The 6000-nt window shown below is 34.9% G+C and overlaps 1 pseudogene; it reads left to right on the top strand.

The window, feature by feature from the left end:
* Positions 1-461: 461 nt before the first annotated feature.
* Positions 462-6000, top strand: part of LOC135323328 (tubulin beta chain-like) — a 40597-nt pseudogene continuing 35058 nt past the window's right edge.

The raw sequence follows: 6000 nt of genomic DNA, 5'->3' as shown, positions 1-6000 counted from the left end.
CAAGTTATATGGCACATAAAAAGTAAAGTAAATGTGTTACCGAGTCCAAACTCATTCTGTTCGCCACACTAGTAAATCGGGAGGTGAGGTGCTGGGACAAGGAATAACGACTTTATTCAGAAAGCCAGCAGACCAAAAAAGATGGGGGACTAATATCCTAGAGAACCATCTCACCAAGTCAGAATTCAGGCCCCTTTTATACTGAAAAAGGAGAGGGGGTATGTTTGGTTGCTGCAAACTTTTAGTGTCAGATTCCTTCATTCTTGCAGCTGTCTGATAGGTCAGGTCACAGTGTCCCTGTAAACCTCCAACAAGACAAATGTTATTTTCTATTCTGCAACCTTTTATCTCTATATGAATGGGAAATTGTTATCCCTTTAAAGGTCAGAGCCTTGAGAATGGGCACTTCTGTCTATTTCAGGCTCCAGGCAACATCCTTTTACAAAAGGTGCAGAACCAGCATGACTGAGCCCAGGAAACAGAGCCCAGGGTTAGAGCTAACGGAACAGGTCTCATGTGGAGTCAGATGTCTTCTTCCCTACTACACATGGCATAATTCTGTCAAGAAAGTGAAGATCAACAGACACCAAGTGACCCAGAGGTGGGTTTTATCAGACAAAGGCTTCAAAGCAGTTCTTAATATTTGTAATTGAGGAAAATGACTTAAATTTAGAAAATTCACCAAAGAAATAGAAAATATTTTTAAATGGAAAATTTAGAATGGGAAAAATGTAATCTCTGAAGTGAAATATTGAGAGGCAGGGATTCATGGCAGAAAGGAGATGCCAGAGGAAAGGTTTAGGAAGTTGGAAGATAGATTAATTATAATATCATTCAATCTGAAGAAGAGAGAAACAATTAATGAAAAAAATGGTCAGAGCCCCTGAGATATGTGGCATATTATTTCCCATTTTATTCACTCATTGTTCTACATACAGGTAATTGAAATGCCAAAAGAAGAAAGGTGAGCGAATTGAACAAATAAAATGTTCGTACAGATAATAGCTGAATATCCCCCAAATGAGAGAAAAACAGATTTATAGATTCAAGAGGCCCATCAAAACAGGGTAAATAAAAACACCCCCCCCAAGTACCTCAAAGTTAATAGAAATGCTTGAAAAGCCAATATTAATAGAAATGCTTGAAATAAATTGGAAAAATACACATTAAATATAGGGGAACAATTATTATAATGACCTCTGACTTCTGTGCAGAAACCATGCAGGACAAAGAGACTGGAAAAACATTTTTAAGACTAAAATTAAAAAAAAACAACTAAGGTGAAGTAGATTTAAATAAAGAAAATCTAGGAGAAGCTGTTGATATCAAATCCCCATTAAAAGAGAGAAATGTTAAATAAACATAATTTAATTAATTATTCCAGAGGAAAATTCTAATCTTTAAGAATGAGTAATGAATATAATAAATGGTAAACATGTGGATGAATATAAATATAAACTATATATATATATAAAATATACACGTGACAAATACTTGTATATAAAACAAATATTTATACATGGAACTATGGCAAAGTAAAGCACACTTTTGAAAAACATGTAAAGATCAAGTCCAAATTTGATAAGGAATCATAAACTTACAAAGTAAATTTAAATGAAAGAATAAATTTGGAAAAAAAGTACCCAATTTCTACATGTACATTTAAAGTAATCAAGACTCCATGTTCACATACTTTTTCTTAGCATTTGTAGGCCACGCATTTGGTCTCTTCACATTTACAATGGCAGAGTTCTGCCACTGTAGCATGAAAGCTGAATAAATAATTATGTAAACAATTCAGATTCCTGTGTTCTAATAAAACTTTATTTATAAAAAATAGCAGCAGGCCCAATTTGCTTGTGGGTCATTGTTTGGTGACTCTGATCAAGGCTGTGGAATTGTCAAAAGGCTAAACCTATAGACTGATAGAACCAAATAGAAGCCAGAGTATACCCATTTATTTGGTCAACAAAAATGCTAAATCAATTCATTGGTGAACATTTGGTAGTAATTTCTTAATATAGTTACAATTTGCATTTCCCATGTAATGATGTTGGACATCATTTGTTTTTAAGAAATGTTTTTAAACATTTTTTATTGAGTAATAGTCATTTTGCAATGTTGTGTCAAATTCCAGTGTAGAGCACAATTTTTCAGTTATACATGAACATACATATATTCGTCACATTTTTTTTTTCGCTGTGAGTACCACAAGATCTTGTATGTATTTCCCTGTGCTATACAGTATAATCTTGTTTATCTATTCTACATATGCTATCAGTTCTTAAGAAATTTAATGAAGTCTTTGTTAAAATCTACTTTAAGTGAAAATTTTAAAACTGGCAGTGAAAATTTGATGCAGATGTGGAGAAACAGGAACTCATATATTGTCAATGAGAATATAAATTACACATGATTTTAAGAAATGATTTGGCAGTTTCTTAAAATGTTAAACACCTACCATATTACCCAACAATTTTGTCCCAAGTTATTTACACAAAGGAAATGAAAAGATAAGTCTAAACAAAGACTTATAACTGAATGTTCATAAAAGATTGATTCATAGCAGTTCGGTTTGAAAACGTCCTGTGTGTATGGATTGATGTGATGGATAAACCAACTATGGCATCTCCATCCAATAGAATAATACTTAGCAATGAAAAGTAACAAACCTCTGAAACAAGCAAGAACATGGATGAATGTCAAAATCATTACACTGACTGAAAGAAATCATATATGTGACTTCTTTCAGTATATATATATAATTTTAATATATATTAATTACATATAATTATTATGTATAATTATATATTATTATAATTATATATAATTAATATATATATAATTTTAGATAATAAAATCTAATTTATGGTGGCCAAAAAACAATCAGTGGTTGCTTATGATTGGAGATGAAGAGAAAAGTGAACTTTAATAAAGAATCTTACAAGGGATCTTTTAGGGGAAATGGGCATGTCTTCTATTTTGATTCCGGGACAATTTTATAGCAGTATATAATTTTAAAAACTCATCACATTTTTTATGTTAAATGTGCACAGTTTACCACACTCAATTTATATCTGAATAAAATTCCTATCAATGACAATTGCATAATAAATATGTTCTTCCCACATAAACCTCACTTAGAAAAATGTTTGTAATGTAACTATGCAAAAAAGAGAACTATTTTTGTAGTTAATTCTGTTCTAGTATTTGAAAGAACTTCTGTGAAGTAGCAGTCCAACAACTTACAGTGAGTTGAAATGCATCATGCTAAAACTCTGAGAAAGGGCTTGTGTATTGATTTCACTGGTGATAAGGAGAGTCCACTTTTGTAACAATCAGAGTCCCGTCAGTAACAGAAATCACACAGGAATTTGAAGAAGGAACATTTAATACAAAGATTATTTGATGATTAACAGGACTGGAGTACTGTTAACTAGCAACATGATTGCCTACTAGGATAGAAAGGCAAAGAGACAAGATAAAGAGAATTCTAGGGAATATAGAAATAGCAGTTACAGGGCTAGGGAATAACAAGGTCTGACGGTAAGAATGTCCTTACGTCACCACCGTAGACGGCAGATAATAACGGGAGAGTGATGTGCAAAATGTGGATAAACAAAGCACGGTCCGATCTGAGCTTACACAGAATTTTAACTTGGTGGATTAACTGCTGGTCTTAATTCTTTATTTATTTTTTGTCACACACAGAACAGAGAGACATTTGACAATAGTGTCTGATTTACAAAGTTACGCACAAGCACCTTGCTTTCTAGCTGATTCCATTCTCATAGGCAGCCTTATGTTTCCAGTTTTTGTTTTTTTTAATATTACTTTCCTTAGAGAAAAAAAAGACATATTTGGTTACACATTATTTTATATACTACAGTAGACAGTGGCTTGCTTTCCTGTACTTACAGAATCAAAATTGTCCCCAAAAGATCATCTAATGTGATCTCACATTTTTATAATCTGATTCTATTAAATTTTTGATGCACACCACTTGTCCTTACTCTGTAAAGTCAAGGCTCTTAAATGGGTTCTCTACTTCCATTACTCTCTTTTATCTTAAACCTAGCCTCTCATATTCCAATTTATGTATGTTATTAGGCATTATTGTTTCATGTTCATTGGGATCAATACTTGGCTGGTTAAGGTAAAGCATTGGCTCAGGCAGATCATTAACAAAATTACACTATATATCATTAGCATTGCTCTTACATTTAAAACATAAAAAAGTACATTCATTCAATAATCTTTTATGTAGAGTCAATTTTCCCGTAGGTGTGATCTTAATAATGACTAACATTTTTCATCTTTCGTTTATAAATTACACTCGTGGAACATCACCTACTATATTCAGTTGAGTTCTCTAAGGTAAGTGTTATTCTAAAGACAATGGCAAAGTAATCTGAAATCATTATGGTTCTATATTTCTATTTTTTCTAATAATTTATCTTTTGGCCTACTCTTAAATTTAGTTATATTTTAGTAACTTACCTTTATGAAGCAAACACAGAACCAACAGAAATTGCAAAACGGACAGAATTTAAAATAAACAATCATATTCTTTCACTTCTCATTCCCTCCATTGGCTTATGTACTACATGCATGCTTCTTTTTATTGTGTTAAACTTTATTCTGCTTCACAGACTATTTTTTTTCCCAAATTGAATGTTCATGGCATCGAGCATTTTTCCAACAGCATTTGCTCATTGTCTCTGTGTCCCATTGTGGTTAAGTCTCAGAATATTTCAACCTTTTTGTCGATATCTTATTTGTGATGGTCATCTGTGTTCAGTGATCACACCTTCAATGTGGTGCCCTTGCTCAAGTGTTCCCACTAGTGGTGGAGCCTTACAATGCACCCTCTCAGTCCACCAGCTCTTAGAAACCACAGATGAGACCTATTGCACTGATAACAATGCCTTCTATAACATCTGCCCCAAAACCCTAAAGCCAACCACATCACCTGCACTTCCTGGGACAACTTGGTGCTGATCTGTGTGAGCACAATGTGAACATGGTGCCCTTCCCTTGCCTGCATTTCTTCATGCCTGGTTTCACCCCACTGATCAGTAGGGGTAGCCAGTAGTACCAGGCCCTTAAGGTGCTCGAGCTCATCCTGCAGATGTTTCACTCCAAGAGCATGATGTCTGCCTGTGATCCCCATCACAACCACTAACTGATGTTGGCTGCCCCGTTCAGTGGCTGGCCACATATCCATGCAGGAGGAAGATGTGTATAGGTGTTTAACTCTGAAACAAGAACAGCTGTTTTGTCAACTAGATCCCCAACTGTGTGAAAGCAGTGATCTGTGACATCCCACCCCAGCTGTGAAGAAAGTCCACCACCTTCATCGGCAATAACAGCCTGGCCATCCAGAAGAATACATTCAGTACTCTCTGAGAAGTTCACAGTCATGTCCAGCACAAGGCATTCCTACATGGTGCACCAGTGAGGGCTGGATGAAATGGAGTTCACCTAGGCTGAGAGCAACACGAATGCCCCAGTGTTCGAGTCCTAGCAGCACCAGGACGCCATGACTAAGGAGGAGGGCAAGCTGTCTTATTTTAAGAAATTGCCACAGCCACCCCAGCCTTCAGCAACACCGCCATCTGTCAGCAGCCATCAGCATCAAGGCAAGGCATTCCACCAGCAAAAACATTATGACTTACTGAAAGCTCAGATGATGGTTAGCATTTTTAGCGAAGTATTTTTTCAATTAAGATATATACATTGCTTTTTTAGACAATGCTACTGCACTAAGACTATAGTGTGGGGTAAACTTTTAAATGCACTGGGAATTCCCAGAATTTGTGTGACTCCCTTTATTTTGGTATTCGCTTTATTGCCGTTGTCTGGAATCAAGCTTGCAACGTCTCCAAGGTATGCCTGTATTTCTTTAAATTATGTGGTACTATTATAAGTGCAACTAATATAAATAAATCAAACAAAATAAAGTCATAGTAAGCATGTATTTCATCAGATAAAGTTGCT

Source organism: Camelus dromedarius, chromosome 1 (assembly GCF_036321535.1).
Source record: "Camelus dromedarius isolate mCamDro1 chromosome 1, mCamDro1.pat, whole genome shotgun sequence".
Lineage (NCBI taxonomy): Eukaryota > Metazoa > Chordata > Mammalia > Artiodactyla > Camelidae > Camelus > Camelus dromedarius.
This window is presented reverse-complemented; position numbering and strand designations above follow the sequence as displayed.